The sequence below is a fragment of the Miscanthus floridulus genome, chromosome 4 (genome assembly GCF_019320115.1).
Source record: "Miscanthus floridulus cultivar M001 chromosome 4, ASM1932011v1, whole genome shotgun sequence".
NCBI classification, from domain to species: Eukaryota; Viridiplantae; Streptophyta; class Magnoliopsida; order Poales; family Poaceae; genus Miscanthus; species Miscanthus floridulus.
In genome coordinates this window covers 43,807,780-43,833,894 of record NC_089583.1, presented here as the reverse complement: position 1 = coordinate 43,833,894, position 26,115 = coordinate 43,807,780, and positions in this window count along the sequence as shown.

Below are 26,115 nucleotides of genomic sequence, written 5' to 3'. Positions count from 1 at the left end.
TCAGCCTGCTTGGCCCACAAGCCAGCCCTACTTCGCACGCAGGCCGACCCAACTCATGCGACCGAGCGACCGGCCCAGCAAGCCAGCCTAGTGCACGCTCACGCCCGCGCGCCCGTCTGCCCCACCAGTTGCCGCTGCCACCAGACCCCATGCGTCAGCCACTCCCTAGCACAGTGTCATCTTCCTCCCCACACTGGCACCTCCTCTGATCGAATCCTGACCAAAACGATAGGCGCGGGCCTAGGGTCACGCGAATCACCTGGCCCTGTCCCCATGGTGCCGCACCCACACAACCCTTGCGCCAACCACCCGCGCCCGCGATACCGTTCGATGCCAACGGCGCATCACCAGCCGTTCGCCCCGACCACCATGGGAGAAGCTCGGACCTTGGGGCTATAAAGCGATGCCAGAGCGCCCTAGGGAATTCCTTAGCCCACGACGCCGCCGCTCGGTGGCCCAACTGCCAGCACCGCACCGAGAGAAGAGGGCCAAGAGGGAAATTCGGAAGAGGGGAGGCGAGCAGTGAGCTCGGAGACACCAATCACCGGAGCGCCGCCTTGAGCGCCTACCCCGACAACGCGCCTTGCCACCGCACCACCACCGAACACCGCCAGCACCACTCGATGAGTCTTTTGGCTGAGACCTCCTCCTAGCCCTTGGACGCCATAGTAGTGCATGCGCACGCCATGCTCATGATGCCGCCGTCATGGCGTGGCCACCACTTACGCATGCGGCCGCCTCACTACACTAGGAAGTAGCCATAGCACCATCGTGACACCTGGAGGATAGTCACGTAGACCAAGACCCCAATAGCCAGCCGCAGCGCCTAGGCCACAAGCACCAGACCACCGGCCGGAGCTCCGCCATGCACCACCACCGCTCGCAGACTCCGCCATGCCCTATGGTCATCACCAACGCTATACCCTGTCTCCCGCTAGCTGTCTGAAAGGAAACGGGGCACCAGGACCCCTGGAACAGCCCCGAGATGCCTCGCCGACGAGCACCACCATGACTGAGCCACCGACCACCATGGCCAATGCCCTAGGAAGCCCTAGCCATCACCTTGACCCCACCACCATACACGCTGAGGCCTGGTGAAGCTTTTCCCCACCTCAATTGGACGCCAACGCCGCTGTGGGAGCTCACCGGTGAGCACACCATCGGCGGGAGCACACCGAGGAAGGAAGCATAGGAATCCTTCCTCGCTGGCCACACACACCTGCACCCGGTGCACGTAGACTAAGCCAAAGGGAAGAAGGGTAGACACGGTCCACCGAAGACCCAGCCTACGGTCCATGGACCTTGAACACCAGTTCACCGTGAGCCATGCGGTGTGGGCCGAGCTATGGATCAAGCCCAGTGGAGGCCCTTGGCTATGACATAGCAGCGCCATAGCATGCCACATGGTGGGCCAAAGCCCAGCCCATATCGAGGCCCAACCAGCCTAGTTTGGACCCGGTCTGTGTTGACCGTTGACCGGTCAACGTTGACCAATTGATGGGACCCACATGTCAACGACACAGAGACTCTAGACCCACTTGTCAGTAAGTGACATCATGCTGATGTCATGACGACATCACGCGGGTCCCACCTATCAGTAACAACATAGCTGAGGTGACATCATGAAGACGTCACGGTGACGTCAGCTGCTGATGTCACGGTGACGTCAGCTGCTGACGTCAGCAACCCTGGCCCCACACGTCAGTGACTATGACTCGTTGACCATTGACTCACCTGTTGACTTGACATTGACTTTGACTGGACCCACAAGTCAGTGACCCAAGAGACCCTGTCCCCACCTGTCGGAAACGATGACGTTGATGACATCATGCTGACGTCAAGATGACGTCAGCAGGACCCCACCTGTCAGCTCGGAATTGAGATGATGATGTCATGTTAACGTCACGCTGGCGTCAGCATACCACGTGGACCAGTCACAGCGTGACACATGTCAGCCCAGGATTAATTCAGCCTTTTCCATTTTTAGAAATGATTAAAACTTCAGAAATTCATAACTAATTCATATGACCTCAGAAAAATATGAAACTAGGACCAAAATTCATCTCAAATCGAGCTTTACGCAATGAACCCATGTTTGAGTACATTTGGCTCTTTTGAATTTTCATTACTTCTTTGTGCTATTCTATAGACATCGCTAACGCGACTATAATTCGATCGTATGTAGACTCGAAGGAGAACCAGACAGACGAGGATCGTGAGTACCGTGAGGAGTATGGAGACGACTACACTGAAGGTGCCACATCCCACCCAATCTCATAGCACCTATTACGCATGGCTAATATAGAACTGCTATTGCTTTACTTTACTGCTATAATCATACTATGATAGGACTTGCATGGTAGTATGCTTACTTGATGGCCTTTACCTTGATGCAACCTTACCCCTGCATACCCTGCTATTAGGCTAGACACACGCTTACTGCTATATTTCATTGCTTATACTTCTACTATGCTTATACTAAATGCATGGTGGAAACTGATGTTATTTGGACTATGGGGAGAGTGTTGTGTGTGTGACTTGGGTGTGTGGAGGGTGAGGGTTGTGTCGACCAAGTTGGAGTATACGATGAGCCTGGGGCAAGTCTTGCCATGGGGTGCTACTTGGGCACCCTTGGAAATGGATACCTATGGTGGGTAAATGGTATATGAGGTGGTCCTGGGTGTGAACCTGTGATGGGAGGAGCCCAGGGTGGAGGTGCTGTGGTGGCACGGTAAATGGAAACCCTAATGAAGACATTCTAGCTTGGTTATCCCTAAGGACTTACTAGTACTCAGATTCACCGGGAAGCCTTACGTACCACTCGCCCTATATGGTGCGGGATGGCTGGACAACTTGGTAGGATATTGCCACTACTGCTAGGTTGATAGCGGACAGTGTAAGGAGGTATGGGGTGCAGAGGATTCCCCCACACCCTTCCGAGACTTCATGGAGACCTTGTGGACCTGGCTCATGACTCACAGTTTTAGCCACCCTAGACTAGACTTGGGGTGTACCAGGGGTGTAAGGAGGGATGAATGTAAAAAACAAAGCAAGCTCTCAATTCTAATTACACTAAAGAGCTTGTATCAACTAGTTTGCAAGAATGTAAACAAGCAAGTAGGGTGATTATACCACCGTGAAGGGGATGAACCAATCACAAGATGAAGATCAAGCCAATCACCAGGAGAATGCAAATGACAAGAGATAATCGATTTTTCTCCCGAGGTTCACGTGTTTGCCAACACGCTAGTCCCCGTTGTGTCGACCAACACTTGGTGGTTCGACGGCTAAGAGGTGTTTCACAAACCTCATCCACACGATAGGACACCGCAAGAACCGACCCACAAGTGAGGTAACTCAATGACACGAGCAATTTACTAAAGTTACCTTTCGGCACTCCGCCGGGGAAGGTACAACTCCCCTCACAATCACCGAAGGTGGCCACGAACAATCACCGACTCATGCCGATCTTCCACCACTGCTCCAACCGTCTAGGTGGTGGCAACCACCAAGAGTAACAAGCAAAATCCGCAGCGCAACACGAATACCAAGTGCCTCTAGATGCAATCACTCAAGCAATGCACTTGGATTCTCTCCCAATCTCACAATGATGATGGATCAATGATGGAGATGAGTGGGAGGGCTTTGGCTAAGCTCATAAGGTTGCTATGTCAATGAAAATGTGCAAGAGTCCCCCATGAGCTAGCCATGGGGCTATAAATAGAGCCCCTGTCAAATAGAGTCGTTATACCCCTTCACTGGGAAAAACGCGCTTTGACCGGACACTCTGGTCATACTGATCGGACGCTGGCCCACAGCGTCCGGTCGCCCGATGGAAGCCACGCGTCACCAGCTTCAAATGCTGTTCGTCAGATTTCAACGGCTACGAAGCTGACCGGACGCTCCAGTAAAACTGACCGGACGCTGAAGCCCCAGCGTCTGGTCATTTCTAGTAAGCTCCCTGAGGCATGTTTTTTTGACCGGACGCGTCCGGTCCACCTTGACCGGACACAGACCAGCGTCCGGTGCAATACCCTAGCCACTGTGCCATCTGACAGCTCAATCGGACGCAGCCTTTCAGCATCCGGTTGCTGAGTGACCCAGCGTCCGGTCAGTAGACCAACGCCAGCATCATTTCGATCAACTCCATTTCAACTCTAACTTCTTCACCCTTGTTCAAATGTGCCAACCACCAAGAATTTTGCATCCGGTGCAATAGAGAGGGACCCCAAACCCATCTCAATCCTACAAACACCACCTCCTTTGTAGTTGTGCCAACACCACCAAGTGTATCACCTTGTGCACAAGTGTTAGCATATTTTTACAAACATTTTCAAGGGTGTTAGCACTCCACTAGATCCTAAATGCATATGCAATGAGTTAGAGCATCTAGTGGCACTTTGATAACCGCATTCCGATACAAGTTTCACTCCTCTTAATAGTATGGCTATCTATCCTAAATGTGATCACACTCACTAAGTGTCTTGATCACTAAAACAAAATGGCTCCTACAGTTTATACCTTTGCCTTGAGCCTTTTGTTTTTCTCTTTCTTCTTTTCCAAGTTTAAGCATTTGACCATCACCATTGTCATGATCTTCGCCATTGCTTCATCACTTGGAGTAGTGCTACCTATCTCATAATCATCTTGATACACTAGGTTAGCACTTAGGGTTTCATCAATTAACCAAAACCAAACTAGAGCTTTCAGAATGGTGTTAAAACTTGACCAACTATTATTATACACTTAATATGCTAATACATAGGAAACCCCAGCCTTATAGGTTCCTTTTGATTATATCCACCTTGCATCCAATTTCCATAAAGCAATGCTCATAGGGTGGGAGTGGCCAGTACAAATCGTACTGATAAATTTTGGCACATAGGTTCTGCTGAGGAGTATAGCTCCGAGGAGTTTGATGGTTGAGGGGTTCATTCCTATGCTTGAGTTTGGCGATCTTATCCTCAAGCTATACTGAATGAATGCTACTTTTGATTCTGCCAATACGGCGATATAATAAATTATGTAATTCTGCACTATTTGTACTCTGATATTATCATTGTATGGATGTGGTATTCGATTGGAAATCTAGGTAATATGATCTACAACAGTCTTATTACACTTTGACTCTATGGATTTCCCTTCGTGGAAATTAGGTCATTTCAATTGGTATCAGAGCCATACTTGACCATAGGACAAAACCCTCAGAAATGGACGATAGAATAGGACGTGAACAGCCCTTCTTTCAGTTATATACTGACCCTGCATTTACTTTTATGCAAGGCTTATCTATTAATGACCTGCTAACACCTATTTCTTTAAAACATGCAGATGGCAACGAACGTCGACTGGCCACCTCTAGGACCGTTACCTCTAGACTACGCCAAGCTTACCTTCGACCTACATGAGCTCAGGGGTTTTGCATAGACCCTCTACCGAGTTCTCATCATGATAGGAGTCCCTGATGAGCTTGTTAAGGTCACCTACACCGGGAAGTCAGCTCAGGAAGGAGGAATTGAAGGACCAATTGTCACCTCAGTCGAGTTCCCAGCTAGCACTACCTTACCTTCTGTCCCAGCTTTCACCGAGTTGACTATAGAGGACACAGTCGAGGAGGGACTGCAAGCTATCTCACACAAGGCACTTCGGAGAGTGATGAGGGACCACTACAAGCACCTGAAGATGACAGAGTTCTGTCTACTTCCCCAGGCCCTCGACCTTAGCCTTACCCCTAGTGAGCAGAGTTTCGTAGCCGGCAGAGTTATCTTTGCCGAGGAGGATAGATGCCTTCGCGTCTTAGCTATTCACCTACTAGAGTAGGATAGGTACGTGACCTAGCTAGAGCAGAGGAGATGTCAGGATCAGGCCCTTCTATGGGAGTACCAGGAGCGAGACTCATAGGGAGCATAGGAGCGATCTAGTCTGCTTGAGACAGTTGCCAAGCTACAGGACGAGCTCAACCATCATGAAGAAGTCCATAGAACCGAGGTCGTAGACTTACAGGACAAAGCCACCGACCTAGGCAATAGGAACTGCTACCTCGACAGCAAGGTCTTGGAGTTGTAGAGAGAGTTGGACGACAAGAAGGCCGAGTTCAATCGCAGAGGAGATAGAGAGAGGTCCAAGGGGATTGATATGCTAAAAATCCAATCTCGGAACAAGACCATGACTCAGGATCTAGAGGAGTTCAGGAAGAAGGCCGTTTGCAACCAGGGTCACCTGATCAAGGCACTCAGGCAGAACAAGTACCTACAAGACAAGTGTGAGAGGACATGGTAGGCTTGGTAGAAGTCTGACAAGAAGCGCCTCAGGGAGATGAAGGGTATATGGGATCAGCTACCCAAGGAGATTCATAGCAAGACGAAGCCTAGGATAGAGGAGTTTGAGTTAGCCCAGACTTGCCTCAACCTAGACACCTGCCCTACCCTACCTAGAGCCAAGCCTACCAAGGAGCTCACCGAGGCCTTGAAGTACATGTCCCGACTTCACAAGTCTAACGAGGAGATCAAGATTGAGAACAGTCGTATCCCAACTGCGGTATACGAGTTAGAGTAGATGACCCTATGTGGTCATGAGTCATGTTAGTGGCTTCCATAAGTTGTACCCCATGATGTACCCCTTATGAGATGTAATATGAGACACTATGCATAGTATGATCTTCGCGAGTCTCCAAGTGTAGCCACTAGAGATGATGCTATGTAATAAAACCCATGTAATGAATGTTGTGGATCTTATTGGATCTTATGGATCTTATTGCTTCTTTGTAATGAGTGTTGGATAGTATAAATGTTTTTCTTTAAATCATCAAAATCATGTAATCATACTAAATTATAAGCACTTAAGGCACAAACACTAAAATTCCTATGATCCGTGTTGCAGATGCTGAACCGCCGATCTGATCGCCTAATGAACGGTGGACGTGCGCCCACCCCCAAACTAGTCGAACCAAATGGGGGGCATGGTGGCAACAACTATGGCCGTGGCCATGGCTGTGGACATGGACGTGGAGGGATACCCTTCAACCTAGAGAATACCCCACCGCCTGAGGAGAACATTCCGCCACCACCACCACCGAACCTGGCAGAAGTGATGGCACAATAGACCTAGCATCTTGCAGCTCTGGTTAACGGAGCAAACCATTGCCAGGGAGGTCAGCAGAATGACTTCTGAAAGGTCCTAATGGCTAGAGGGGGGGTGAATAGCCTAATAAAAATTTCTACAACAACACTTAACCAAATGGTTAGACAATTATGAGGCGAAGCGAGTGTTGCACTAGCCTACTTAAAATGCAAGCCACCTACCACAATTCTAGTTTAGATAGTGTCTATTCACACAATAGCAAAGACACTATCCTATGTTAGTGTGCTCTCAAAGACTAACTAAAGAGCCACACCAACCAAGCAAGCAAGCTCTCACAACTAGCTACACTAAAGAGCTTGTCAACTAGTTTGCGGTAAAGTAAAGAGAGTGGTTAGGATAGTTATACCGCCGTGTAGATGAAGAACCAATCAATCACAAAGATGAATAACAATGAAGACCAATCACCTCGGAATCAATGATGAAGACAATGATTTTTTACCGAGGTTCACTTGCTTGCTGGCAAGCTAGTCCTCGTTGTGGCGATTCACTCACTTGGAGGTTCACGCGCTAATTGGCTTCACACGCCAAACCCTCAATAGGGTGCCGCACAACCAACACAAGATGAGGATCACACAAGCCACGAGCAATCCACTAGAGTACCTTTTGGCGCTCCACCGGCGAAAGGTCAAGAACCCCTCACAATCACCACGATCGGAGCCGGAGACAATCACCACCTCCGCTCGACGATCCTCGCTGCTCCAAGCCGTCTAGGTGGCGGCAACCACCAAGAGTAACAAGCGAAATCCGCAGTGAAACACGATCACTAAGTGCCTCTAGATGCAATCACTCAAGCAATGCACTTGGATCACTCCCAATCTCACTATGATGATGAATCAATGATGTAGATGAGTGGGAGGGCTTTGGCTTAGCTCATAAGGTTGCTATGTTAACAAAAATGGCCAAAGATGTGAGCCACAGCCGGCCATGGGGCTATAAATAGAGCCCCAATCAAATAGAGCCGTTATACCCCTTCACTGGGCAAAACGCGCTCTGACCGGACGCTCCGGTCATACTGACCGGACGCTGGCCCTCAGCGTCCGGTCGCCCGATGGACGCCACGTGTCATCACCTTCAAACGCTGTTCGTCAGATTCCAACGGCTACGAAGCTGATCGGACGCTCCGGTCAAAACTGACCGGACGCTGAAGCCCTAGCGTCCGGTCGTTTCCAGTAAGCTCCCCGAGGCATATTTTTTCGACCGGACGCGTCCGGTCCATCTTGACCGGACACAGCCAGCGTCCGGTGCTCAACCCTAGCCTACTGTGCCATCTGACAGCTCGACCGGACGCAGCCTTTCAGCGTTCGGTCGCTGAGTGACCCAGCGTCCGGTCAGTAGACCGACGCCAGCATCATTTCGACCAACTCCATTTTAACTCTAACTTCTTCACCCTTGCTCAAATGTGCCAATCACCAAGAATTTTGCATCCGGCGCAATAGAAAATAGACATTTCATTTTCCCGAAAGCGTCGAATCCATCTCAACCCTACAACCACCTTGTGCACATGTGTTAGCATATGCAATAAGTTAGCACTCCACTAGATCCTAAATGCATATGCAATAAGTTAGAGCATCTAGTGGCACTTTGATAACCGCATTCCGATACGAGTTTCACCCCTCTTAATAGTATGGCTATCAAACCTAAATGTGATCACACTCTCTAAGTGTCTTGATCACCAAAACAAAATAGCTCCTATGGTTTATACCTTTGCCTTGAGCTTTTTGTTTTTCTCTTTCTTCATTTCAAGTTTAAGCCCTTGATCATCGCCATGCCATCACCATTGTCATGCTATGATCTTCATTAGCTTCTCTACTTGAAGTGTGCTACCTATGTCATGATCACTTGATAAACTAGGTTAGCACTTAGGGTTTCATCAATTCACCAAAACCAAACTAGAGCTTTCAACTTCCAAAGGAACCTAGAAGGATTTCTGAAGCTAAGGCCACCTACCTATGATGGCACCGACCCTGACCCGCTTGTGGCCGATGACTGGCTCAAGGAGATGGAGAAGAAGCTTGACCTCACCACTTTCACCGACGATGAGTGTGTTGGAGCTACCACACCAGCTCATAGGTGCAGCATGTGCCTAGTGGGATAGTTTCAGTGATTCCCATGAGGACCCTGCCAACATCTCGTGGGAAGAGTTTGCCAAAGCATTCACTGAGTATCACATTCCCAAGGGTATCATGGAGGCCAAAGCCAAGGAGTTCCGCAATATCAAGATGGGAAAGGACAGGGTGACTGAGTACACTACTCATTTCACCAATCTTCTACGCTATGCACCTTCCTATGTTGTGAACTCTAAGAAGGAGAAGCTGTACTATTACCACAAGGGACTTAACCCACACATCAAGCTGAAGTTTGGTGGTATTGAGAGTAGCATGCTGCGTGCTTTGGTGGATTGCTGCATCCAGATTGAGAAGGACCGTGCTAAAGCTAGAGAGGAGTATAGGGAGAGGAAGCATAAGCCTGAGGAGTCCTTCCGTGGCCATGATCACAAGAGGTTCCACAGAGATGCACCATCCAGGGAACGCTCTCACCACAACAGGGATGACAACCCTGGATCGAGTAGGGGTAGTGGAGGCTACACCGCCAAATACTCCCGCCCTGCTCAGGATTGTTACATCCAGGACCGTTATGCTTAGGACCGCAACACTCAGGACTGTTTCAACTATTCCTGCTCTAGGAATGAACGCCTAGCACAGAACCGCTCCGCACCAAGCATTGGAAACTGGAAGGCACCCGCACCAACCCCTATAGGTGGTACGCCTTTCACCTGCTTCGCTTGTGGCCAACTAGGTCACAAAGCCACTGAGTGCCCATAGAACTCAGCTGCTCAGAAGTCTTAGTTCAAGGGATCTGCTACCCGTGGACGTCTCAACCATCTAGACGTCGAGGAAGCACAAGCTGCCCCTAACGTTGTGTACGGTATGTTTTTAGTTAATGGCAATACTGCATCAGTTCTATTTGACTCTGGAGCAACTTGTTCTTACATATCATCCAAGTTTGCATGAGAGCATGACCTGCCTGTAACCCCATGTGAAAAGCCTATCATCACCAGTTCATCTTTAGGAGACCTAAAGTGCACACAGATCTGTAAGGGAGTGAGTCTTGCCATTGAGGGTCTTAACTTTAAAGCCGACCTAACCCTGTTACCTTCCACAAACCTAGATGTCATCTTAGGCATGGATTGGCTAACCATTCACCAAGGTATCATATCATGTTCACCTAGATACGTCCAAGTGACCCACCCATTAGGCCAAGTTATTAGGTGTGAACCTCAGTCCAGAAAGTCCACTTCTATCCTATGTGCCCTTAAAGCGAGTTTAGAATCATAGAAAGAGGAGAAGATAGTTCATGATGTGCTTGTGGTCAGAGACTATCCTGATATATTCCCTGAAGAATTACCAGGTATGCCACTAGATCGTGATGTAGAGTTCATCATTGATCTTTTGCCAGGAACAGGACCCATTGCCAAGAGACCCTATCACATGTCAGTTGATGAACTGGCCGAGCTCAAGAAATAGCTTGATGAGCTCATCTCGAAGGGATATATTAGACCCAGTGCTTCGCCCTAGGGATCCCCTATTCTATTTGTAAAGAAGGATGGCTCGATGAGAATGTGCATTGACTACCGGAACTTGAATGCAGTCACCATCAAGAACAAGTACCCTCTACCGAGAATCGATGATCTGCTTGATTAGCTTCGAGGTGCCAAGTATTTCTCCAAGATTAATCTCAGATCTGGCTATCATAAGATGAAGATTTGAGAGAGTGACATCCCAAAGACAGCTTTCGTGACTAGGTATGGGTAGTTTGAGTTCACCGTGGTGTCCTTTGGACTCACGAATGCTCCCGCATACTTCATGAACATGATGAATAAGGTTTTCATGAATGAAGTGGATAAGTTCATGGTGGTATTCATTGATGACATCCTTGCCTATTCACCCACCGTTGAAGAACACAAACATCATCTGAGAACTATGCTTGAGAAACTAGCCCAACATCAGCTCTACGCAAAGTTTAGCAAATGCGAATTTTGGCTATAGGAAGTTGCCTTCTTAGGCCATGTACTATCAGCTGAAGGTGTCGTAGTTGACCCAGACAAGATTGAAGCTGTGAAAGAGTGGGATCAACCCCATAATGTGACAGAAGTCAGAAGTTTCTTGGGATTAGCTGGATATTATCGCCGATTCATTAAGAACTTCTCTAAGATAGCCTGTCCAATGACCAACCTCCTAAAGAAGACTAAGGAGTTTGAATGGACGCCCGAGTGCAAACAAAGCTTCCAGGAATTGAAATAGAAGCTTACCACAACTCCTGTGCTAGCATTGCCTGATATCAGCAAAGATTTCGTAGTCTATTGTGATGCATCCCATCAAGGACTTGGTTGTGTACTGATGCAAGATGGAAGAGTGATAGCATATGCGTCTTGACAGTTGAAAGAACACGAGAACTGTTACCCTACTCATGATCTTGAGTTAGCAGCAGTTGTGCATGCCTTGAAGATCTAGAGACACTACTTGATAGGCAACAAGTGTGATATCTATACCGATCACAAGAGCTTGAAGTACTTTTTCACTCAGGAAGATCTAAATATGAGGCAATGCCGATGGCTAGAGTTGATCAAGGACTATGACCTAGAAATTCACTATCATCTGGGAAAAGCTAATGTAGTCGCAGATGCTCTCAGTCGCAAGAGTTACTATCACACTTTGATCACTAAGTCCATACCACCTGAGCTCAAGGAAGAGATTGAAGATTTCCAACTTGAGATACTACCGCATGACTTGTTGAATGAGCTTCGCATACAGTATGATCTCATAGATCACATCCGTTAAGCTCAGAAAAGTTGCGAAGAGATCGAATATCTCCGTGGTCTGATGAAACTAGGCTACAAGACCAACCACTAGGAAGATGAATAAGGAACCATCTGGTTCAAGAACAGAATCTATGTTCCATCTGACCCAGCACTATGGGAGGAAATTCTGTCTGAAGCCCATGATTCTAAGTACTATATCCACCCTAGAGGTTCAAAGATGTATCAAGACTTGAAGAAACACTTTTGGTGGAAAGGCATGAAGACAGACATTGCGGGACATGTGGCACAATGTGACACTTGTAATAGAGTCAAGGCTGAACATCAAAGGCCTATAGGATTGCTGAAGCCTCTTGATGTTCCCAAGTGGAAATGGGAGAGCATATCCATGGATTTCATAGTTGGATTGCCCCATTCACAGAAAGGCAATGATTCCATCTAGGTGATTGTTGATCGTTTGACCAAGATTGCTCACTTTGTACTAGTTAAGACCAAAACCAATGCCGAAAAATTAGCAGATCTATATATTGGGCATATTCTCAGACTGCATGGAGCTCCCTCTAGTATTGTATCCGATCGTGGTCCTCAGTTTGTGTCCTGATTTTGGGAAGCTCTACACAAGTCCATTGGGACCAAACTTGATTTCAGTACCGCTTATCACCCACAGATAGATGGATAGACTGAACGAGTAAATCAGATCTTAGAAGACATGCTTCATGCTAGTGTACTAAATTATGGCTCTGATTGGGAGAAATGCTTACCCTATGTAGAGTTCTCTTACAACAACAGCTACCAAGCCAGCATCAAGATGTCACTGTTTGAAGCTTTGTATGGCAGATCTTGTAGAACACCTTTGATGTAGTCTCAACCAGGTGAAAGATCATTCTTTGATTCCGCTAAGATCCAAGATGCAGAAGAAGGAGTTGCTCAAGTGAAGGAGAATTTGAAAATTGCCCAAAGTCGATACAAGAGCTATGCTGACAAAAGAAGAAGAGAACTTGAGTTCAATGTGGGAGACTTCATCTATCTCAAGGTATCCCCGCTACGTGGAACTGTCAGATTCCATGTGAAAGGAAAGCTAGCCCCTAGATTTGTTGGGCCATACAAGATCCGCAAAAGAATTGGAAAACTCGCTTACAAACTTCAGCTACCTAAGGAATTGGTGGGTGTACATCCCGTATTCCATGTCTCACAGCTACGCAAGTGTTTGAGAGTGCCCGATGAAGTAGTTCCAACTAATACACTTGACATCCAGAACACTCTCAAGTATAAAGAGCATTCTATCAGAATTCTGGGTAGAGATACCAAAGAGACCCAAAGCAAAACTATTCCTATGTGCAAGATCCAATGGAGCAACCACACTGAGAGAGAAGCAACATGGGAGAAAGAGTCTGACCTCTAGCTATGATACCCTTACCTCTTCGAATAGTACGTTACACTTTAATCTCAGGGACAAGATTCTGTTAAGGGGGTAGGACTGTAACAACCCAAAAATCCACTCACCAAAAATCCCAACTACAAAATTTTTCTTTAAAACCCTTGAGTGATGATGCGGCATGTAGGAAAACCCACATGACTTGCACAAGTATTTCACCCCATCACCTTGAATTTACTTTACCACATAGCATACATCAAGTTGCATTATATTCAACATGGTGATTTGGATTTTATTGGATTATGTATTGATTAATAAAAGCCACCAAATATTAAATTATACAATAAATAATTATATTAACATGGAACCAATATCCCAAACATATACCATGACCAACACTTTTCACCATGGAACATTATACCATGGGTGCAACATGCTACTTTGATTTATATACACATGTGTGAAGCATAAAACAAAAATGGAAAAAGGAAAAGAAAAACAGAAAAGGAGGAAAGGGAGAAGGCCTCGCAGCCATCTCGGCCTACTCGGCCCACAAGCCAGCCCTGCTTCGTGCGTAGGCCGGGCCAACTCGTGCGACCAAGTGACCGGCCCAGCAAGCCAGCCCAGCGCGCGCTCACGCCCATGCGCCCGTTTGCCCCACCAGCTGCCGCTACCACCGGACCCCACGCGTCAGCCACTCCCCAGCACAGTGTCTTCTTCCTCCCCATGCTAGCACCTCCTCCGACCGAATCCCGACCAAAATGACAGGCATGGGCCTGGGGTCATGCGAATCACCTGGCCCTATCCCCTTGGCACCATGCCCACGCAACCCTTGCGCCAACCACCCACGCCCGCGATACTGTCCAATGCCAATGGTGCATCACCAGCTGTCCGCCTCGTCTGCCATGGGAGAAGCTCAGACCTCAGGGCTATAAAGCGACGCTAGAGCGCCCTAGGGAATTCCTTAGCCCACGACGCCACCGCTCGGTGGCCCAACTACCAGCACCATACAGAGAGAAGAGGGCCGAGAGGGAAATTCCGAAGAGGGGAGGTGAGTAGTGAGCTCGGAGATGCCGATCACTAGAGCGCCGCCCTGAGCACCTACCCCGACAACGTGCCTCGCCACCACACCACCACCGAACGCTGCTAGCACCACTCGGTGAGTCTTTTGGCTGAGACCTCCTCCTAGCCCTTGGAAGCCATAGCAGTGCACGCACACACCGCGCTCATGATGTCGCTGTCATGGCGCGGCCACCACTTGCGCACCCGGCTGCCTCACCGGACTAGGAAGTAGCCGTAGCACCACCGTGATGCCCGGAGGATAGTTACGTAGACCGAGACCCCGATAGCCGGCCGCAGTGCCTAGGCCACGAGCACTAGACCACTAGCCAGAGCTTCGTCGTGCACCACCTGTGCTCGTGGACTCCACCACGCCCTATGGTCATCGCCGATGCTATACCCTGTCTCCCGCTAGCCGTCTAAAAGGAAACGTGGCACTAGGACCCCTGGAACAGCCCCGAGATGCCCCGCCGGTGAGCACCACCACGACCAAGCCGCCGACCTCCGTGGCCAATGCCCTAGGAAGCCCTAGCCACCATCTTGACCCCACCATCGTACACGCCAAGGCCTAGTGAAGCTTTTCCCCACCTCAATTAGACGCCAGCACCGCTGTGGGAGCTCGCCGGTGAGCACACCACCGGTGGGAGCACGCCTGGGAAGGAAGCAGAGGAATCCTTCCTCGCCATCCACACACGCCTGCACCCGGTGCAGGTAGACTAAGCTAAAGGGAAGAAGGGTAGACTCAGTCCACCGAAGACCCAGCCTACAGTCCATGGACCGTGAACACCAGTTCACCGTGAGCCATGTGGTGTGAGCCGAGCTGTGGACGAAGCCCAGTGGAGGCCCTTGGCTATGATGTGGTAGCGCCACAGCATGCCACGTGGTGAGCCAAAGCCCAGCCCATATCCAGGCCCAACCAGCCCAGTTTGGAACTGGTCTATGTTGACCATTGACCGGTCAATGTTGACTGATTGACTAGACCCACATGTCAGCGACATAGAGACTCTGGACCCACTTGTCAGTAAGTGACATCATGCTGATGTCATGACGATGTCATGCGGGTCCCACCTGTTAGTAACAACACAGCTGAGGTGACATCAGCTGCTGACGTCAGCAGCCCTGGCCCCACACGTCAGTGACTATGACCCATTCACTGTTGACTCGCCCGTTGACTTGACGCTGACTTTGACTAGACCCACAAGTCAGTGACCCAAGAGACCCTAGCCCCACCTGTCGAAAACGATGACGTTGATGACGTCATGCTAACGTCAAGATGACGTCAGCAGGACCCCACCTGTCAGCTCAGAATCAAGATGATGATGTCATGCTGACGTCATGCTGGCATCAGCATGCCACGTGGACCAGTCATAGCGTGACACGTGTCAGCCCAGGATTAATTCAGCCTTTTTCATTTTCAGAAATGATTAAAACTTAGGAAATTCATAACTAATTCATATGACCTTAGAAAAATATGAAACTAGGACCAAAATTCATCTAAAATCGAGCTTTACGCAATGAACCCATGTTTGAGTGCATTTGGATCTTTTGAATTTTCATTGCTTCTTTGTGCTATTCTATAGACGTCGCTAACGCGACTATAATTCGATCGTATGCAGACTCGGAGGAGAACCAGATGGACGAGGATCGTGACAACTATGAGGAGTACAGAGACGACTACACTGAAGGTGCCACATCCCACCCAATCTCGTCGCACCTATTACGCATGGCTAATATAGAACTGCTATTGCTTTACTATACTGCTATAATCATACTATGATAGGACTTACATGGTAGTATGCTTACTTGATGGCCTTTACCTTGACGCAACCTTACCCCTGCATACCCTGCTATTAGGCTAGACACACGCTTACTGCTATATTTCATTACTTATACTTCTACTATGCTTATACTAAATGCGTGATGGAAACTGATGTTATCTGGACTATGGGGAGAGTGCTGCGTGTGTGACTTGGGTGTGTGGAGAGTGAAGGTTGTGTCGACCAAGTTGGAGTATATGACGAGCCTGGGGCAAGTCTTGCCATGGGGTGCTACCTGGGCACCCTTGGAAATGGATACCTGTGGTGGGTAAATGGTATATGAGGTGGTCCTGGGTGTGAACCTGTGATGGGAGGAGCCCGGGGTGGAGATGCTATGGTGGCATGGTAAATGGAAACCCTGATGAAGACATTTTGGCTTAGTCATCCCTAAGGACTTACTAGTACTCAGATTCACCGAGAAGCCTTACGTACCACTCGCCCTATATGGTGCGGGACGGCCGGACTACTTGGTAGGATATTGCCAATAATGCTAGGTTGATAGCAGACAGTGTAAGGAGGTATGAGGCGTAGAGGATTCCCCCACACCCTTCCGAGACTTCATGGAGACCTTGTGGACCCGGCTCATGACTCACAGTTTCAGCCACCCCAGACTAGACTTGGGGTGTACTAGGGCTAAACGGTAGAGTGGCATTATCCTAGGCTAGCAAGCGGCCGGAATTAGCCCAGTTGACGACGGCAGCGAAGAAGGAAGATCTTGTGGTTATGTAAAACCTCTACAGAGTGTATGGTTGATCGATCGATACATGAGCCGACTTGTCGGCTATGGACCTTTCTTGGGTTTCGCTTAAACTAGATAGAGAGATGAGTCCTTCTCTTCTTCCCTCGTGAGAGTGTCAGTCGTAGCTAGGGGCTACGAGCCTTGAGACAGTGCCAAGAGGGAGTTGGCCTATCGACTGAGTGATGGTATGGTGATGGTGTGGAGATGGTGGTGTATCGATCCCAGGATCAAAACCTGGCTCTGGACAGAAATGGGGTGGAATGGGTGTGGGAATGGTGTTAAAACTTGACCAACTATTATTATACACTTAATATGCTAATACATAGGAAACCCCGACCTTATAGGTTCCTTTTGATTATATCCAACTTGCATCCAATTTCCATAAAGCAATGCTCATAGGGTGGGAGTGGCTAGTACAAATCATACTGATAAATTTTGGCACATAGGTTCTGCTGAGGAGTATAGCTCCGAGGAGTTTGACGGTTGAGGGGTTCATTCCTACGCTCGAGTTTGGTGATCTTATCCTCAAGCTGTTCTGAATGAATGCTACTTTTGATTCCGCCAATGCGGCGATGTAATAAATTATGTAATTCCACACTATTTGTATTATGATATTATCGTTGTATGGATGTGGTATTCGACTAGAAATCTAGGTAATATGATCTACAATGGTCTTATTACACTTCAACTCTGTGGATTTCCCTTCGTGGAAATTAGGTCATTTCAATAACCTCTTGTACCTTACTAGGATCCATTGAGATTCCATTCTCAGATAGCACATGACCGAGAAAAGGAACTGTCTTCAGCCAGAACTCACATTTAATAAACTTAGCATATAGCTAGTGATATCTAAGTCTAGTCAAGACAATTCTTAGATGCTCTGCATGATCCTATTTGTTCTCTGAGTATACTAGGATGTCATCAATGAACACAATCATGAACTGATCCAACTTCGGCATAAAGACCGAATTCATCAGATACATAAAGTATGCAGGAGCATTTGTCAAACCAAAGGACATGACAAGATACTCGTACAAACCATATCTGGTGGAGAACACGGTTTTGGGTATATCTTGTGGTCTAATCTTGATCTGATGGTACCCTGATCTCAAATCTATCTTGGAGAACACCTTGGCTTTTGACAATTGATCAAACAAGATATCAATCCGAGGTAGAGGATACTTGTTTTTAATTGTCACCACATTCAGTGGCCGGTAGTCCATGCACATCCGTAAGGAGTTATCCTTCTTCTTCTTCATGAACAGTGTGGGACATCCCCATTCTGATGAACTTGGGCCAATTAAACCCTTAGTCAACAGATCTTGGAGTTGTTTCTTCAACTCGACTAATTCATTTGGAGGCATTCGATAAGGCCTTCTTGAGATCGGTGGTGTTCCAGGGATTAACTCAATGGCAAACTCAACATCTATGTCTGGTGGAAGACCGGGTAACTCATCTAGAAACACGTCCGAAAACTCACACACTACTGGAGTCTTGGCTAGAAGAGTAGTTTGGACTACACAAGTTGTACTAGTCAGATCTATTCTCTGAGGTAAGGTTACTTGAAATGTACCTTCTCCAACAGGCTCCTTGAGAGAAATGCTTCTTCCTCCAACATCAATTACTACTCCCATATTATTCATCCAGTTCATTCCTATAATCACATCCAGAACTAGCCCTGGCATAACTATCAAGTTAAGCTTATACTACCTATGTGCTATACTCAGGGTTACCCCCCGGATTATCTGATTAGTTAACAGATCAGCCCCAGCTGAACTAATCCAATAAGCACATTCCAATTCAACTATCTTTTGCTCATACTTTCTTGCAAATGCTTGACTTATGAATGAATGAGATGATCTAGAATCAAACAAAATGACTGCAGTATGATTGTTGACAGAAAACATACCGGCTATCACGGGCTCTCCTTCTGGGATGTCATCAATGGTGGTGTGGTGCACACAAGCTTGGTACTGATTCTACTACTTCTTGGGATAGGGGCAAAACTTCACAAAGTGCCCAGGTTGATTGCAGTTGAAACACGATCCTCTTACTTGAGTAGCAGCTCCAGATGAACTGCCTTGTCCAGTCTTGGCTTGTGGCACTGCCATCTTGAATGGCTTCTAATTCCTCTAAGGTTGTTGGGCATTCTGATTCCTCCGTTGGGTGGCCTGAACCTTGCACCAGGGGTAGGAAGACGATATGCAGAACGATTTGCCATCGGGGCCCTTGACTGGGACGGACCTGACTCAAAAGCCCTCTTGTGAGTCTTGGATGTAGCATATACATTGTTGTTCTTTTCTTGCTTTAAGCAGTCACTAACAAAGTCATTGAAACCAGTTCTTGTGTTGGTACCCACGTGCTTCATCATTTTAGGATTCAGACCTCTCTTGAAACTAGTGATCTTTTTGGCATCGGTATTCACCATGTCAGAGGCATAGCGACTTAGATTGTTGAATGCATGTAGATACTGGGTCACAGTCTTGGTGCCTTGATTTAGTGCTAGACATTCTCCAAACTTCATTTCTATCAAACCAGGTGGAATGTAAACTCCACGAAAAGCCTCAGTGAATTCCCTCCAAGTAATGTGGGCATTGGGGGGAAAAGTGGTACGGTGGTGCTTCCACCACATTCCTATAGGGCCTTGTAGCTGATGAGCTGCATACTCAGTCTTTAAGACTTCTGTCATCCTTAGAACACGAAAATTATCTTCCATGTTGTTTATCCACTCTTCCACATCCAATGGCTCTGCCGCTTCTTTGAAAATTGGTGGTCTGGTGTCCATAAAGTCCTTGAAACTGCTATGCTGATTCACTTCATGTCCACTTGGGTTTAACCCACGGCAAGTGTTGTCAGCAATATGGCGCAATGCAGCTTCCATGTTCTGTTGCATGTTCTCCATGTTGTGTTGACTTCCAAGGAACTGTGTGAAGAACTGTTCCATGATGTATGGTGGAGGAGGAGGTGGTGGTGGATCATGGTTCTCATTCCCAGCGGCACTACCACCTACCTCAGTAGCGTCATACATGGTACGGTGAGTGTTCGGCATCTGCATATTTCAGCAACAGTAATTATTAGGCGATGTTGTAGAAATTGCAGGTGAATGAAAAATTATGCCGTACTAAATTCACTGGAGAGAATAAATTCATACAATAAAATAGGGGCACAATAAGTCATTCCAATTAACACAACATCACTAATTAGATTACTTAAGTGCACACATCGCGTCCATTACAACCAAATTGCCAGCATACATACACTGGACTTTTGACGTTCAGATTTCGCCACAAACACATCCAAGTTTTCCGACATTACATCAAGGTCTTAGTCTTTCTACTCATTATTACATGCCAGACATGCCAACCATGCAAAAGGTCATCGCAAACGACATCCTAGTAGCTAGCGCAACAACTACTAGCCTACCCATCGTGGTCGCTGTCTAAGTCAAAGATGTCGACATTGTCACTATCCACATCATCGTTGTCATCATCAGCTAGTGCCTCAGGCTCTTTGGGATCCTTGTCCTCATCTAGATCCATCTCTACTGCCCCAGGCAGAACGTAAGGGTGGAGCTGGTTATTTAGCTGATGAACCTCCTCATGTAGGTTGTCGTTGTACTCTTCTGCATTGGCTAGCTGCTGCTCCAGCTCAACCTGTCGAGCTCTTAGAACATCTTCTACAGACCAGGCTTCATTCCTCTAGTGGAGCACATGGATCAACATGTGCTCAGCGTTCCGGTTGGCAGTGGTCAGATGCTCAACCTGCTCTCTCAGTGCACATATGTCTCCCTCGTAGACTCCAGTCCTTTGAGTCGCCTGATCCCTCTAATGAGTCAATTGAGCCATCTCTGCACTGAGCCTCTCAATCTCAACATCATGATCCCTCTAAAGCCGACGTCGATCATCGTGGGCCTGACCAAGAGCACCAGACACATGTCTCAGACTACCTTCTACTCCATCGAAAGCCTTCATGACTACGAACATGGCACTCATAGCAGGGTTATCACTGTTCTATCCTTCTGCTGCACCAATCTCTAGAGATCTTCCTCTTGCTTGTTGCCATGAGTTAGTGGAGGGGTTGCCCCTCGAAAAGACTCCAACTAAAGCAGCTACCAACTCCTGAGGAAAATGATCCATGATATCCCTCAGTATCCCAAAGGCTGCCCTATCAACTACTTCTTCAGCAGTCCTGCCAGTTGACTCATAACGCCAACCAGTCCACTCAGAACCATCACCTCGGGGACGAACAACGGCCTCCACAGTAACCAAAGAGACCTTCCCCCAACTGCTCATTTGTCCAGAAATAGCGAGGCTCCATTCCATCAGGATAGCCTACATAGCTGAGCACTCTCCACAAGAGTGTAGGCATCCCAAACTCTCCAAGAAACATGTGGCGCTGATGGGTATGTGGAGCAAGCTGATGGCGGGGAGCTCTGCCTCCGGTGGACTTGCGAGCGGTCTGCTTTGTGCGTGCCATCTGTAGCAAATTTTGTTTTATTACTCACGTGAGAACAAGGTTAAGTTGTCATTTTTATCAAAATGAGATAATCAACTTATAAGGGGAGGAACAATGCCATGAATGATATGTAACAACATGATGCATGCACGTTCCATACGTTCTCACAAACTTAGGAAAAATAACAATTGCTAGCGGTATAGACGGTGGCATACAACGGTCTCTCATAAACGTAGCTAATACGTACTACACGAAGCGCTATTATGTACCTGCAAAAGATCCACTTCAGCCCAAACCCTGACATTATGAAAAATATGCACAAAAGCAGTAAAGTAATCTACTCGCTCTACACGCATCCCCAGATACGCGTACAACGGTAGTAACTACCCAAACCATCGTCCTATCGACGGCATCATCACCATAGGACAAAATTCCCCACACATTGGATACCTTCATACAAACACGCGTATGGCATGTAAAATAATCCGGCATCATATAAGCACTTCCCTAGATCGGCACTGTATCCGATCATCCTCTCACAACTCTCACTTACCGAGGCATAGAGGCAATGGATACATACATTACCACTTAAGTGAATGGCACTCATACAATAGCACGCCATATGAGCAACAAAATAGAAATATGATGCAAAGACCCCCCCCAAGTTAGTACTTAAATAAGCCACCTAAAGTCCTTAACTGGGCATAAAGGATATGACCACTAGCACACTCTTAAGTTTTAAATTAGAGGTTGAAACACCCATATACTATAAGTTTGTAATTAGTTTTGTAACACAAAACCCTTTTGTTTTTAATACACTCATGAATAGTAACCTGCTAACCCTTGCTCTGATGCCAGCTGTAACAGAACCGACCAATTATACGAGATTAAGTAAGGAAATCTTCCGCCGAAGCAGATAATTTAGCAAACTTAAGCCCATATAACCCGGTAGTCCGTGAAACCATGAAGGATTTCAAACCAATCGACATATAAACCAAGATCATACAAGTTTAGCAATTACCATCACATGTTACATAAAGTTCGCAATGACAGTTGGATACATCAAAGTTTAGAACATAAAATTATTAAAAACCAAGTTCAAACTGAAATAGTGGAAGCAAATAGTTTTAAAGCCACACACACACTTTTGGTTCAGATACAGTGCCAGTAGGTAGTCATCTCCAACAAAAGCATCAGATGAGAGATACAGAGTGACCATTTGTCCTTGGTCCTAGTTGTCGCCCATCACCGGGTACAGGCAGTTAATGCAATAGCCGTAGTACATTTGACCATCTGCAACAACAATGGGAACAACGCCCTGAGTACGAGAAGGTACTCAGCTAGACTTACCCGTCTAAAACCAAAATAAAGCGACACCAAGGATTATGCAAGGCTTTCTTTAGTGGGCTAGCTGACTTGTTTGTGAAAAGCATAAGCTACCATGAAGAAACCATTTTAAGTACTTTGCATCATCTTTATTATGACCGATCCATCTAGGTAAGCACATGTACTATAGCAATCACTTGATTAACCAAAACATCCAGTTACCAACTTAGATTTAGCATATCCCATACCATCCAAATAACCATTAGTGTTCCATCATAATTACTACGATGCTGTAGCTCGAGTCAAGTGCTCACTATCCAGGAGCGATGGTGATTCAAATCGATTCCTAACCTGCTGGTAATTTATTCCTCACACAAACCACACTCACCGATCAAGTGAGCTACAGATCACTAATGACACTTTCCAAGTAGCCACGGGATAACAGTCAGGGACTGCACTACCCAGGGACCGCCCGATAGCCAGGACGCACCTTGGGCTCACTCTTCGCGTCCCCGTCATACCCCCTTTAGCACCAGTCTGCCAATCCGAGTTTATCGTGGCTCGAATAGTGTCACTAGCTTCGCGGTCGAAAGGTACTTTATTCGGCCAGCTAAATGTGAGGCATGCGTTCAACATGACAAGAGGGACAAGCAACGATCAGTCCTTAATCGACACAGATGGAAACTAACAGCACCCCAGAACCCTGTCTAGTTGCCTCTAGCTTTTCTGTCCGGTCTCCAATTATCCATCACACATGGTTAATTCCAGGATATCATTCTTTCCATTGCTAAATTCTTCCAGTAACCACCTATAAATATAGGTGACCGGATATCACCGATCGCTACCGGTCTAAACAAGGCTAAGCAGTTATTCGATCCCAACCTAATAGGGTAATAAGGTAATAAGGTAGGCAAGGATAGTAATAAATGCATCAACGGTTTCAATGAACTCCTACAACTTAATGCAACAATATATATAAACTCATATATAGGAAGAATTGCTTTTATAAATTAGGAGACTTAGAATGCTCCAGGGCTTGCCTCGCTCGAACGAACTAGGTTGATGATCCACGCACTTGGGCAAGTCCTCTCCTTGCTCCTCTTCCTTTGGCACCTCCTGTGCCTGGATTTCTTGTGGATCTGTCCCGATCTGCTCTTCCTGAACTGCTACTAGCAACTCCTCCTGTGATCCTGTGTGATGCAGATGCATAAGTGCTCATGCATAGGTGCATCGGAGAGATGACATGTAATGATCATGATGCATGGAATGTCGATGAACATGTTTAACTTTATTGGACATAGTAGAGGTAAAGCTCTTCTACATGGTAGCCAACATCATCCAAGAACATGTAGTACTATACCACTACTACAACCACTATACTAACATACCAAGTCACCATAGCAAGCTAAGATGCTTCAAAGATACACCAAAGCAAACATTGTTAACTAAACATGCATTAAAGAAGATTATTTTATTTTATTTTAAACTAGGGCTACAACAGCAACATATATTTTTGGTGCTCATAAAAATCTAAGAAATTACAGTAGCATAGTACTACTCTAAGTAGACTACCACAAAATTTTCATGGCATTTGGATAAGTAGAATAGCCTACACAAAAATGACAAGCTATGGCATAAATATGAGCATGAAAATACTTTGTACTATGAAAAGTGTCAAACAACAGATTTGGTATTTTTCCTATGTTCTACACAGTAAATAATCACTGCACAAAAATTATCATGCACATGTTTTATACAATTTTTGCTTTCTATTAAAATAAATAAAATCATCAATTAAAGGCACTTGAACTACACATCCATATTTCTCTATAGAACATGCATGACATATATTTTTCCTACAAAGTACATCACTAAAGGAGATTAACAAAACTAGAACCATATTTTTCTGATGTATATTTTATTTATTAGACATTTTCTAAAAAAATCAGCATTTATTCAATTTAAATAAAGCTACACAGAAAAGTATCACAAATTTGACATGTAATATTTTAAACAGATAGATCTAGTCACAAGAAACCTAGCAAAACTTATTTCAACAAATTTGGAGCTATCTTGAGCAAGTTATAAATTTCCAAAGCATTTAAACAAAATCTGAAAATCATTTCTTTAATTCTTTCTGAAAATTCCGGTTCAAAACTGCTAGATCCACCTGGATCTCTACCCAGGCTTGCACCCCAGTGGCTGACAGTGGGCCCCCTGGCCCCATCGGTCAGTCACTAAGGAAGGGGAGGCGCTCGGCCATGGCGGTTCTCGCTGCCGGTGAACTTGCCGGCGGTGAGGTCACCACCGGAGGCTTCCCCACGATAAGGCAGACCTAACAGTACCTCTACCATGGCCAGTGGAGCACGGGAGCAAGCTCATCGGCATCCATGGCGGTGTGGTGGCGCGGCTCAACGTCGGTCGGCTAGCTCCGGTCGAGAGGTGGCGCGAGGAGTGGCTTGGGAGCTACACAGCGCTCGTGCGCGAGAAAAGAGGGAGCGAGGTGGAGCGGAGAGGGGGAGTCCACAGAGCAGAGCACTCCGGCGAACTCAACCCAGCTCTGGCAAGCAATTCTCGAGGAAGGGAAGCTTACCACGGTGAACCAACATGAGCACGGGGTGCACGAGGTGAAGGCAGAGCTACTGGCAAGACGGAGCGATCGACGGCGAGCGGTGGTGGCCGGGCGAGCCAACTCCAGCGAGGGAGCTAGTGCGGGCGATGGTGGGAGCGTGCGCTACTGCTGCTGCTGTCCGAGCGAGAGGCAGGGGGTTGGAGTGCGGCTGGTCGGGCCTAGAAGGCAGCGTGCCCAGTCGGGACGGGGCAGGCCGGTGGTGCCGCATGGCGAGTTCGCCAGCGCATGTCCGCCATGCGGTGTGCGTGCCCTAGCGCGGTCGAAGCGTAGGTGCGGGCGAGCGGACGATGGGCGCGAAGGTAGGCTGGGCCGACTTTGGCCATGGGCCGAGAAGCGAGGGCGCGGCCCAATAAGGTGAAAAATGTGATTTTCCTTTTTATTTCTTCTCCAAATTCATTCAAATGAAATTTTGAACCTTTTCAAAGTGGTTTCAAACTTTGGCCCAAAAATAAAAGTTGCTCTAAAATTTATTCTCTACAACTTTGTCAAAAGGTGCAAGGTCTAATTCCCACTAGATTTTGAATTACAAAATTAAGGTCAATTTAATTTCAAAACCGCATTTTGGAAGATTATTTTCAAAAGCAAAATTTGGGAGAAATTTGAATACCAACCTTGCTCCAAAATGTATGTGAAACATTTCTAAGTCATTTGTACTCCCAAACAATCATGTTAAACATTATTACAAGCACAAACACAACTCAGGTTCATTTAAACAGTAATGCAACATACATGTTTCACGAGCATGTTTCATATCTA